Source organism: Hemiscyllium ocellatum, unplaced genomic scaffold (genome assembly GCF_020745735.1).
Source record: "Hemiscyllium ocellatum isolate sHemOce1 unplaced genomic scaffold, sHemOce1.pat.X.cur. scaffold_304_pat_ctg1, whole genome shotgun sequence".
NCBI classification, from domain to species: Eukaryota; Metazoa; Chordata; class Chondrichthyes; order Orectolobiformes; family Hemiscylliidae; genus Hemiscyllium; species Hemiscyllium ocellatum.
Genome location: NW_026868290.1, coordinates 324125 through 337070, shown reverse-complemented (window position 1 = coordinate 337070; position 12946 = coordinate 324125). Strand labels below are relative to the sequence as shown.

Here is a 12946-nt window from a genome sequence, read left to right as displayed (position 1 = left end):
GCTGCAAGAGTGAGGGACAAGGACAGAGGCAGCAATTAGACCCACACAGTGAGGGATACCACATGGAGAGATACTGAATGATATCATCCAGAGTTCAGGCTGATTTCAGGATCAAACAAGTGTGTAGAAAGAACAGGTTTAGCTTCATGATGCATGGTGTCAGTGGTCAGGGATGAGCAACCAGCGAGCAGGCGAAGTGATGGCTTAGTGTTACTCTTACTAAAGCATGTATCCCAAACCTCAGCTAATGTACAGGGGAAGCAGGTTTGAATCCCACTTTCAGAAATGGTGCAATTTGAAATCAATAATTTTAAAAAATGGTAATTAACAATCCATAAATACGTATGAAACCATTGCTAATGTACAAAACACCCAAAAACTTGTCCTCTCGAGAAGGGCATCTGCCTATACTCACGTGGTCTGCACGACATCCCCACAGCAAAGTGTTTGCCGCTAAACTACCCTCTGAAATGGCCAAGCAAGTTACTCAGCTCAAGGGCAGCTAGGGCTTAGTAAGAAAGACTGGTCAGCCGGAGACACCCACATCCCATACATGATTTTAAACTAATAATCCATTAGGATGGTACCACTGGAACCGTGCTGGGACCAGTGTTCTGGCCAATCATGTCGGTATGTTTATGGACAGGGATTAAACAGAGAGAGGATGCAGGGATAGGGTTCCGGTGAAAGGTGCTTTCCAAATCCAAAGAGAAAAGGTGAGGCTTTGGAGCAGCATGGGGGTGTGGCTGAAGGAACAGGAAGGGACAGAATTTAACTAAAGTGGCACAACAGTGAATTGGTTAGTGACAGTAACTTGTGGGAAAAAGTAAATTTTTTTTGGAATTCACTAAGTCTCATCAATACCATAGATGGATTTTTGACACAGAAATAAAAGAGATTTAGACACGAGAGAGATGTGGTCACAGGGTGAACAAAAATATTCAATGGTTCAGAAACTTGTGCAAACCCAGGCAAAATGTGCAACGTCAACAATAATTGATAACAAAGGCTTTACAGAGAAAACATTTGGACTCAGATCACGAAGTAGAGTCAGTCTGAATGTAAATTCTGGCTACTACTTGCCAAGGACACAAGCAACAGAACAGTTTTAGACCACCGAACAGCATTTCATTGCTCATCATTGCATTAAACTGGAACTCATTGAAATTTTAAAATTCAACACATTGTGATAATTTTGGAAAACTTCAATATTTGCATAATTTGGGTCAATCACACTGACAAAAGAGATATTGGAAGGGGAGTTTGGAGATTTTTTTTCAGTGTTCCTTTGAATAACACATTGTGCAACTGGCTAGGGATGTAACTATCTCGGATTGACCGTTGTGTGATGAACCTTAGGGAATGACTAATGTCACTTGGAGAGATCCTCTTGGAAATTTTGATAATGTGTAGTTTAAAGAAATATAAAGTTTTAGAGTTATGCACAAAAAGGACAAGCTACAACTGGAAACAAAATCTCGCCAATGAAAAGAGTTTGAGAGTAGAACTGACCAAGATAAACAGACTGAACAGACTGAAACATGTATCTGTAAATGAACAGTGGAAAACATTTTAAGGAACAGTGTAAAACACTCAACAAAAAGGACATTCCATTGAAGCAGACAAACCTTAGCAAGAAATTCCTATCCGTCCCTTACTCAGGACAAAATGAACAATATTAGATTATGAGGCTGCGAAGATCCCCAAAAAGTAATTAAAATCCTGAAGTGAGAGAGTATTTTAGGAGTAAGTGTTAAAGCCACTGCAAAGAGTGAGCGAGCAGAAGGAGGACAGTTGGAAGGGAATTCATTGTCAGGTTTTAATCTCACAATTGGAATAGGGAGAGCTGAAGGTGCTGGAGGGGGTGAGAGTGTTACAGAGAGTGGCTACGGCCTGAATGGTGTTACAAAGCCAGTACGGATTGCTGTGGCTGGAGGGGTTTGCATAGGTAGGGAGGGAAGTTATGTACTTGCATTTATTCATTCATGGAATGTGGATGTCACTGATTGGGCTAGCAATCTTTGCCTCACTACTAATTATCCAGAGGGCAGCTCAGAGTCAGCCATATTGCTGTGGATCTGGAGTCACATGTTGGCCAGACCAGGTGAGAATGTCAGATGTTCTACATTAAAAAGAGGTCAATGAACCAGATGAGATCTTCCTACTAATCAACAACGCTTTCATGGTGGCTTCACCAATGTCTTGTACAGATACAACATGACGTCCCAACTCCTATTCTCAATGCTCTGACCAATGAAAGTAACTATCCCAAACACCTGCTTCACCAGCCTGTCTACCTGTGACACCACTTTCAAAGAACTGTGTGCCTGGGTCTCTGATTGACAACACTACCCAAGGCCCGAACATTAACTGAACAAGTCCCACCCTGGTTTGTTTCATCGAAATGGAACAAATCACATTTACCTAATTAGATTCCATCTGCTACTCTTCAGCCCACTATCCCAGCAGTCCTGTTCATCCTGTTGTATCATAGACAACCTTCACTGTGTCACCAATTTCAGTGTCACCCAAAAAACCTTACTTACTAGGAACCAATACTCCTATCCACACCATGTATCCAAATGACAAACAACTCTGCAGCCACGACATTGCAAGTCACATGCTTCCAGTCAGAAAAACAATGTTTCCCACCACCTTCTGTCTCCTACCATCAAGCCAATTTTGTATCCAGCTCACTACCTCCTCCTGAATGCCATATCCTTTTACACTGATCTGAGCTTATTACCCAGTTTACCGTACGGAACGCAGAACACAGAAGAGTACAACACAAGAGACTTCGGCCATGATGTCATGTCAACCTTTAATCCGACTGTAAGATTAAACTAACCTGCAAACTGCTGTTTTAATACCATCCATGTGCCTATCCAAGAGTCTATTAAATGTCCCGAATGTATATAATTTTCGATTTTACTACCACCACTGGCAGTGCATTCCACCCATCCAATTCCCTCCGTGCAAAGAACCTACCTCTGAATATCCCCTCAACCACCCTCAAATCGCTTAAAATTCTACCCCCTTGTGATAGCCATTTTCTGCCACTGGGAAAAATAATATCTCACTATTCACTCTATCTGTACCTCTCATCGTCTTGTTCATCTCCTCCAAGACTCCCTCACCCTTCTTCACTCCAATGAGAAAAGCCTTCGTTCCCTCAACCTTTCTTTATAAGACGTGCTCTCCAGTCCAGGTAGCATCCTGGTAAATCTCCTCTTTACCATCTATAACGTTTCCACACCCTTCCTGTTATGAGGGGACTAGCACTGAACACAATATTCCAAGTGGGGTCTAACCAGGGCTACACATAGGTGCAGCATAACCTCACGGCTTTAAAACTAAGCTCATGAAAGCCAACACAACATATTCCTTCTAAACAATCCTATCAACCTGTGTGGCAACTTTTATGGGATCTCTGGATGTTTACCCCAAGGTCTATCTCTTCCTCCACATTGCCAAATGTTCTGCCTTTATCCCTGTATTCTGCATTCGTTTTCGACCTTCCAAAATGAATCGCTTCACATTTTTCGAGGTTGAACTCCATCTGCCACTTCTCAGCCCAGCTCTGCATCCTGTCAATGTCCCGTTGCAGCCTGCAACACCCTTCCACACTATGCACCACTCCACCAACCTCATTGACATTGGCAAACTTACTAACCCACTCTTCCACACCCACTTCCAAGTCATTTTCTAAAAAAAAATCACAAAAAGCAGAGGTCCTGGAATCGATCCCTGCACAACACCACTGGTTACTGACCTGCATCTGAGTGATTTCCATCTGTCATCACCCTCTGTCTTCTATGGGCCAGGAATTCAGTGTCCAGGCTGGCAGGTTTCCCTGTAACACATGCTTCCGTACTTTCTGAATGAGCCATAAGCGTGTTTTGTCACGTTCTCAAAGGATTCAATAAGATTTGTAAGGCATGACCTGCCCCTTACACAACTATGCTGACTATCTCTAATCAAACTATGGTTTTCCAAGGAATTATAAATCCTGTCTCTCAGAGTCATCTCCAATAATCTGCACATCACAGACATAAGACTAAATGGTTTGTAATTCCCAGGATTAATCCTATTGCCTGTCTCGAACAAGGTAATAACATTTGCCATCCTCCAATCTTCTGGTACGACACCAGTGGACAGTGAGTGTAGTGGTCCTCACCAACGGCACAAAAATCTCTTCCCTCACTTCCTGCAGTAACTTTGGAAACATCCCGTCTGGCCCAGGGATTTATCTATCCTTATGTTTTACATAATTCTCAGCAAATACGCGTTCTTAACATCAACCTGTTGACATACATTAGTTCTTTTCACGCTGTTCTCATAAACGACAAGGTCCCTCACAGTAGTGAATACTGAGGCATAGTATTCATTAAGGACCTTCCCTATCTCCTCTGCCTCCAGACACAAGTTCCCTCCGCTATCCCTGACCCGCCCTACACTCAATCTGGCCATCCTCTTATTCCTCACATAAGTGGAGAATGCCTTAGTGTTTTCCTTAATCCTTGCTTAATGTTTTGTCATGCCCCTTGTAGCTGTCCTAAGTCAATTCTTAGTTCCTTTCTAGCTACCTTCAAAGAATCCCTACAGTGTGGAAACAGGCAATTTGGCCCAACAATTCTATACGCTTACTCTGAAGCGTATCTCACTCAGAACCATTCCCCCACCCCATTCCTCCCCCTTTGCCCTGACTAATGCACCAAACCTACACATTCGTGAACACTATGGGTAATTTAGCATGGCTGAGTCACCCAACCTGCACATCTTTGGACTGTGGGTGGAAACCGGAGCACCTGGAGTAAATCCACACAGACATGGGGAGAATGTGCAAACTCCATACAGACAGTCACCTGAGGCTGGAATCAAAATCGGGTCCCTGGTCCAATGAGCCATCATCTTACTCCATGTAATTCTACAAAGCCCTGTCTGTCCTTGCTTCCTCAACCTTAAATATGCTTTCTTGTTCCTCTTGACTAGATGGTCTACATCCCTTCGAACATTGTTAAATGTTTCACTAAAGACCATTTGGACAATGTTCACTGCTCTGCCTTCATCTATCTTTGGCCATCTCCTCAAAGAGTCACTCCGGTTTGTGAAACAAGGTTTCCCACTCACAAAGCCATTCTGACCATCTTGAATCGACCCTTGTCTTCTAAATATGCATCGCTCCTTTCTCTCAGAATCTCCTCCAACAACTTCCCATCACTAGGCTCACGGGGCTGTAATTTTCTGGCTTTTCCCTGCAATCGTTAAGTGATGGAATAGCATTAACCACCCTGAAGTCTTCCAACACCTCACTGTGTCTTCTGAAAATGTAAATATCTCTGTTAGGGACACTTCAATCTCTTCCCTCGCTTCCCACAAAAAAATCTAGGTTCGACCTAATGAGCTACTGAGGATGGATCTACCTTTACTTGTTTTAAGATTCCAGCACTTTATATTCTCTATTGAGGATTCTTTCCAAGGCATCACTATTATTTCCCAAAGTTCCCGAGCTTCCATGTCTTTCTCCACAAGATTTTGTTTGGTTAATATCACAACCATCTCCTCTGTTTCTACACATAGATGACCTTATTTATATTTAATGGGCACTATCCTCGAACAAGTCACCCCTCAGCCCTTACTGAAACTTACATAAAGGCTTCTGAAAATTCACATAGAACGTATCCCCCATAACAACACGCCCCACCTACACCCTTATCTATTCTGCCATTTATATTTACACCAACAAATAAAGTCCAACTGGTTCAGAAACACATTTTATTTTACACAATGTGTTTCTAAGGGTCCAATTATTGTTTATTCACATATCCTTTCTAACGTATATCAGCATGCTGTCAGGCTAACACTATTTGGTTTCAGACTGACAGCAGAAGGGTTGAGGGAGTTCTTGTTTGTCAATCTGAAAAAGGTAGCTCCCAGGCTCAGCAGGTATTAGAGAAGGCAAATACAATGTGGCCACTTATTACAAAGGGAATGGAGTCAGAAAATAGGAATGTCTTGCAAAAAGTATACAAGATTCGAGTCAGACCACACCTACAATATTATGAACAGCATGAGTGCCCGAAGGAAAGATATTCTTGCAACGGAGGCAGGTCACAGAAGGGTAACTCAGCTAATCCTGAGAATGGATGAATTTTCAAATGGAAAGAGGTGGAGGAGATTGAGGTTGAACCCATTGATGTTTAGAAAAATGAGAGAGAAATGGAATGTAACTTCCAAGATTCTGAACGGCGTTGACATGGTAGATGCTGGGAAGTTAGAACATAGAACAGTACAGCACAGCAATAGACCTTTCGGCCCATCATGGCTGTGCTTGTCCATGGTGCTATTCTCGACATATACCACCTGCCTGCACATGATCCATATCCCTCTATTCTCTGCCTGTTCATGTTTCTGAGTAACTTCAAACCTTCACGCACATTTCTGCTTAAAGGAATGCCCACACTCCTACATCTCATGTTCTTAACTCAAACACCATATCTACATTATAACATTGTGGGTCACTGCTCACAAAACTCCTTTATAATAAGATTATGAGATATTTATAATTACACTGCATTTAATCTACAATAGACAATTTTGTTGATGACCTCTTTGATATGATGTTACAGAAAACCATCTCATATGTAATCCAGGATTCTATCCGTTACAGCCCTGATATCTAGTCGGGATGGAGACCACTGTCACACACAGTTACTGTACTGCCCTTGCTACAAGTATATTCAGTCTCCTGACCGTAACCATATTGACATTACCATCAGTGCCTGGTGCCTACAAAAGAATTCCTGCTAAGGGCTGCTGCTGCTTGTTTATTCTCAGCTCCACCCAAATAGATTCCAACAGTTGATCTTCAGATCCACGTGACTGTCTCATTAATGCATTAATCTCATCCTTTCTTCACAACTTGCTGGCTTTTTGCCTAGCCTGCCGAGATCCCAAAAACCCTTCAATATTCCCTTCCCAGCGATGGTCATTCTGCAGCTACATCTCCGGAATGACGGTTCCATTACGTCTGTTCACTGTCATTCCATCTGCCTTATGGCGAATGCAGAGAGTCATTCCTCAGTAGTGAGGGGCTGAACAGATGAGAAGAGGTTACAGATTTAGGGAGGCTTACAGGAGCTCGAGGATGTTAGAGTTAAACAGAGTTACATCTGTTCAAGTATGTCAGTGGGACAAAGGTGTTTGGTGATTGGAGGAATTTACAGTGATAGAGGGAGTTGGATTACATTCTGGAGATAGGGATAGGTACGGATGTAGGGAGAGGCAGGCAGACTGAGAGGTAGAGACAGGGGGTGTTTCAGGGAGAAGAGAACCGTGTATACTAACAGAGATATGGAAGGTTGTAATGACTGAAGATGCTTACAGATACAAGAGGGCCTCTAGGTCCTGGAGACTACATAGATAGAAAGGCAATGGAGAATGCCAGGTTGCTGGGTTGGAGACAGTTACACAGATGGGGAGGGTTGCACAAGCTGAAAGAGTTTCCTGTGGTCGGGAGGGTGGAGGGAAAGATGGTGAAATTTAATTTAATTAAGATCAAAGAATTGGAGAAGGATAAGGAGATTATAGATGGATGTAGAGACTGGATGAGTTGGCACTGAAAGTGAGTCTTATTGGAACTGGACAGTCACAAAGATTGCAGTTGGTGATAAGATCAGGAATTCGTCAGGGTCTTAAAGTGATTACACAACAAGGGAACATTAAAGGGGCTCCATAGATTGGGGATGTTGACAGGACTGGAAGAGGTTATACAGAAGGGGACAGCTTTATGAACTGTAGATGTTTATGGAGATAGTGGACAATTTGGAGCAGTTTACAGAGACATGAAAGTTTTTAGGACATTACTAAGATACACAGGCTTTAGTTAATGCAAGCTTGTGAAGATTAATGGGACTGCAGGACTGAAGAAAAGTACACACAGCAGTGGTGGCTGCAGATGTTAATGGAATAGAGAGAGAATTGCAGGTTAGAGTGAGTGTGGACTTCAGATTCTGACAGATATTGTCGGACCTGGAGTAGCCTTGGCAAATGGGGTGCTTGCATTTATATAAGGTGCTGAAGGGGCTGGAAGTGGGAAAGGATGTAGGGAGGGTTGTAGAGGCAGTTGGTGATTAGAAATAGGGAGGGCTGCAGAGACTGCATGGTATTAGACAGATGGCGGTTTCGAAGAGGAGGGGAAAGTGACAGAAATAGAGAAATTGCAGTGGCTGAAGAGGATTCAGCAAACAGGAGGTTGAAAGATGCAGGACAATGTTACAAAGACAGGGACTGTTGTATGGATGGGAGGACCATGCAACGGCAGGGAGGGCTTTAAATCCTGTTGGATAGTATTTTGCAGAGATAATGAGAGTTTCACAACTAAAAGTAGTTAGATCGATCAGGAGAGTTAGAGGATATTTGATCAGCTTTGAATGGAAGGTTTTTTCCAATGATAAGGAGAATTGTCGAGGCTGGAACAGGTGACATAGATAGGGAGCGTTTGAAGGAGGATATTCAGAAAAATGGTGGGCTGTAGGGGTGGGACATGGTGAGAGTCACAGACAGAATTAGGGCAGCACATGAAGGTAATGGAAATGACTATTGTAGTCATAAGGGGAGGATGTGAAAGGTAGAAAGATTTGTAGTGACCAGCATTATATCTGAGTCTTGTCTTCCGGGTCGAAAGTTAGAGGCCACTAACTTCTCCCTGTGCTGTTTACTGTGAGTGACTTTACTGGTTGCAGAATTTACTAAAGGCTTTAGACCTGCCTCTCGATCTCTCTCTGGCTGACCAACCATCTTCAATGTGGTGATGGATGAGACAGGAGTTGGAATATCCTGAGTATCTGCAGGAGACAGAGAAACAGACAGAATGGGTAATTAGAATGATGCAGTGAGGATTACTCATGTAGAGGAGCACTGAGTCCAACAGAGATCTAGAGAAAGCCAGTCTCCGTCCCAGACTTCTGCTGCCTCCTCTCTCTGGAGTGAAGAATTCTGTTATCTCAGGATCTTAGACCAGCTGTAAAAGCGAGAGGCATTGACAGAGGCAGCAGTTAGACATTGAGGGATACCACATGGAGAGTTAATGAGTGATATCATTAGAGCGCAGGAAGGTATCAGGATGAAACCATGGTGTCAAAAGAAGTGGTTCTGCTGCAGTGAGCACTGCTACCAGTACTCAGAGAGGAGTCAGCTATTTTACAGGGATGGTACAGCGCTGGGACCTGGTCAATCATATGACCAGGATTATGTAGAGTGCTTTAAACTGACACAGAAAAGGAGGGACAGGGCTCAGCTGAAAGGAAATTCCCAATTCCATAGAGAAATGTTGAAATATTGAAACTTGGGGATGTGGCTGAGGAGAAACAGAAAGAAACAGGAAGACACTGAGTTTAAGTAAAATTGTACATCAACAGATAAGTTTGTAACAGGAAATTGTGATTTTAAAAGTAAATTAATGCTTCTTAATTTGAGTGCATGAAGCATTTGCAATAAGGGATTTGCTCGTGTGACTTGTGATTTCTATCTAATCACCATCACGGAGACACGGTCACAAGGTGAACAAAAAGGTGAGGTATTAATATTCACAGGACACAACATTGTGGAAGGTCAGGCAGAATGGAAAGCAGAACGGGGAACTCTCACCATTAGAGATTGCAATAGATGGCTAAGACAATATGTGGCTTCAGATTATCAAACAGTCGGAGACCAAATTCTGGGTAATAAGGATCAGAACATAGGACTGGACGGACAGGTGTTCAGGGCCCCTTATAAGCATTCCAGTTTTAGACACTGCATTAACAGGGAATTATTGGAATTTGTAACAAATGCACTGGGATAATAGTGAATGGATTCAATCTTCCTATCTCACCATCTCATTGGTAATGGGTCACAGACAAGGCTGATTCTCTCCCATTCTCAGGGGAATCTGTTGGTGGGTGTACAGACCAATTGGGCCTTCCACAGACTCTGTTACACTTGGGGCAGAAGGTGACCGTGGAAAGGGGGTGGGTGGGGCATTGCTGTGACAGTGCGCTCCTTGTACTGTTTTCTCCTGGATTCCCCTTTTTCCCCACAGCAAATATCGAGGTGCGCAACCCCTACCTTGCTGCAGGAAGTCGAGGTTGAGAAAGTTAAAATCCCCGACCATTACCACCCTATCATTCTTACAGATATCTGAGATCTCCGACGTATTTGCTGTTCAATTTCCCGCTGACTACTGCGGACCTGTACTACCGTCATATCAAACTGATCATCCAGCCATATTTCTCAGTTCCATGAATAAAGCTTCGCTGGCCGTTCTCGAGGAATATGCTCTCTAAGTGTTGCAGTGATGTTTTCACTGATCAAAATCACCAATCCCCCTCCTCTCTTGCTTCCCATTCTATCCTTCCTATAGCATCTGTGCCCTGGAACTTTGAGCTGCCTGTCGAGGCCCTCACTCAGCTGTGTTTCTGTAACTCCTGTGATTTACCATTCCCATGATCCCATCCAACCGAGTGTTCATCTGCCTTACTTTTCAAGTCTTTTACATTGAGGTAATGCAGTTTAATTGATAGTTTTCCCTTAATGCCTGCTGTGCTCTTGCCTGCTTATTAATTGAAATTACTCTCTTGAAATTCTGTCTCAGACTCAACCTTCAGACTGTAGCCTGAGACCATCCTCACACTGTGGACAACACCCTCACCTTTCCTGTCATTTGCAAATCAATAATGATACCTTCTGCTTTCACATCCGAGCAATTAATGCCCATAATGCACAGATCCCTGTGGCACACCCGCTGGACAAAGACTTTCAATCACAAAACCAACCAACATTGCCAAGTGTCCCTGCTGCTATGATGGTAATTCTTTAAAACCGGTGTAAGCAACACAATGTTATTGGGGTACACCGCGTGGAAACAGATACTTCAGTGTATCTCATCCATGCTCGCATATAACCAAAATTAAACAAGTCCCGTTCCCCAGCATTTGGCCTCAATCCCTCTAAACCCATCCTATCCAGAAACTCATCCGATTACCATTGCAATTTTTTTAAGTGCAATAGCCTACTCCACTCTCCCTCTGGTAGCTCATTTCATACACGCACAACCTTGTGTGTGGGAAATGTGCCTCAGGTCCTTTGTCAATTTCAGACCACTCACCGTAAACCTATGCTCTCGAGTTTTCAACTCACCCCAGCTTGGGTAAAACACGAAAATACTCAGTTTACAACCCTTCCATAAAATCATGTCGCAGCCGTTACGCTGTCGGGAAAGATGTCCAGCCTGTTCCACCTCACCCTATAGACCAAACATTGACGACATCCTTGGCTCTATTTTGTCACCAATTTCAACTGTCATTTGTTTTAACTTTTTCAAGATGTCAATTACCCTGGACAACAATGAGCTGTTGGAAACAGAAAGGTGAAAGGTAAGTGAGTGGGAAAGTGAGGCAGTTGCAGCTCTGGTGAAACTCCTTCTTTGTGAGTCACTCAGCAACAAGAGGCGTGAAGGTGACTCAGGCGTGAGAGCTCTTCACATCGAGAACAAAAAGCAATCAAGTGCAGTTAGCACCTCTCCCGGAGTGGGGGTGGGGTGAGATAATTACCTTTTGACTTCAGTTCCTCTGTTCAGAAACTGCCTTTTAAATTGAGGTGAACAGAAACTGCATTTCTAATAAGCACCATGGAATTTAGCAAGATTTTTTGAGTCGCTTCTCGTCGATTCCCACGCAGGTTTCCAACTCAGTTGGTGTCGATGTGGCTCATGTCCAGGTGTGAACATCCCTGCAGCCAATTGCATAAAAGGCAAGGAAAGTGGCATCTCGAACTGGCCCCGAGGTCAGAGCATCCTCACAATGTGATCGTCGTTCTCGGATTGTAATGCTACCTCCGGTTTTAGGCTGGAGAACATTCTTTGGGACTCTTATTCTGCAAAACAGACACAGTGACTGAAACTATGCTGCACGGTATGATGTGGAACACGGCCTGCTCAGCTTTGTGCATTTTCCCTGTAGTCCGGTGTGTTTCATGTTCCGTGTAAACGTGAAAGTTGTCCTGTTTCGAGCAATGGGTGAAATCATTTAGCAAAGTAAGAATCGAAATTGCAGTAATGTCAAGCAGTTCATGGTTATTTGACCAAATCATAAGCGAACATGTATGCTCACGCACTCACAGATACATTTGTAGCTGAAAAGAGTCTGAGAAGATAGCCTCAGCTTACCATTGATTTTTATCCGGATTGATGGGCTATCATTATCTGTTGCGAAATTGATATTGTAGCCGGCACATCAAGCAGCAGTGCGAGTCGGAGAGGGATCATGGAACCCTTTCACGTGACTTTCCATCTGTTGTCATGCAGGAGCTCAATTGGAAATGCAAGAAAATGGGGGACTGCATGGTAGTGTGGCCGAGCGGTCTAAGGCGCTGGATTTAGGCTCCAGTCTCGACAGGGGCGTGGGTTCGAATCCCACCACTGCTTCAACTGCAACGCACAGCTTGTTGAAATGCTGTTTCACCACCACTGATGTGAGTGGCTTTTCTGATGATCGTAAAATTGCAAACAGCTCTACTGTTGCTTTATGTTCCAAGCATGTTGAGATTTTACTGGAACCGAATGGAGACTGCTATTTCATCGCTGTTGTGAAACAAAGTCCTGCGGTGAGTCGATTCATCGTTACTTGGCTTTCTGGCGAATGGGAAAATCGTTCCGATGAATTTTGATGTCATATGTTATTGAATTTCTCCAATTTCCTTCGTTTCCGTCCCGGAGACACCGGAAGGGAAAGGTAATCTAATCGAGACTGTGATTGGTGAAATTCACTTTTTGTGGCCCATTCTTATTATGTTCTTTCTTTCTCTCTTTTCAGCATTGTCTGGAAATGGTGGTGCACTGAGGCTCAAGTATCATTGAAAGAGTAGTTTGGAATTGCCCTGTTGTTAGTTGTGAGATTACTTTATGGCT

At 43.4% G+C, this 12946-nt stretch overlaps 1 non-coding gene across 1 annotated transcript; it reads left to right on the top strand.

The window, feature by feature from the left end:
- The first annotated feature begins 12381 nt into the window (after positions 1-12381).
- Positions 12382-12463, top strand: trnal-uag (transfer RNA leucine (anticodon UAG)). The gene has a single exon. It is a non-coding gene; the product is annotated as a tRNA-Leu (tRNA).
- Positions 12464-12946: the final 483 nt, after the last annotated feature.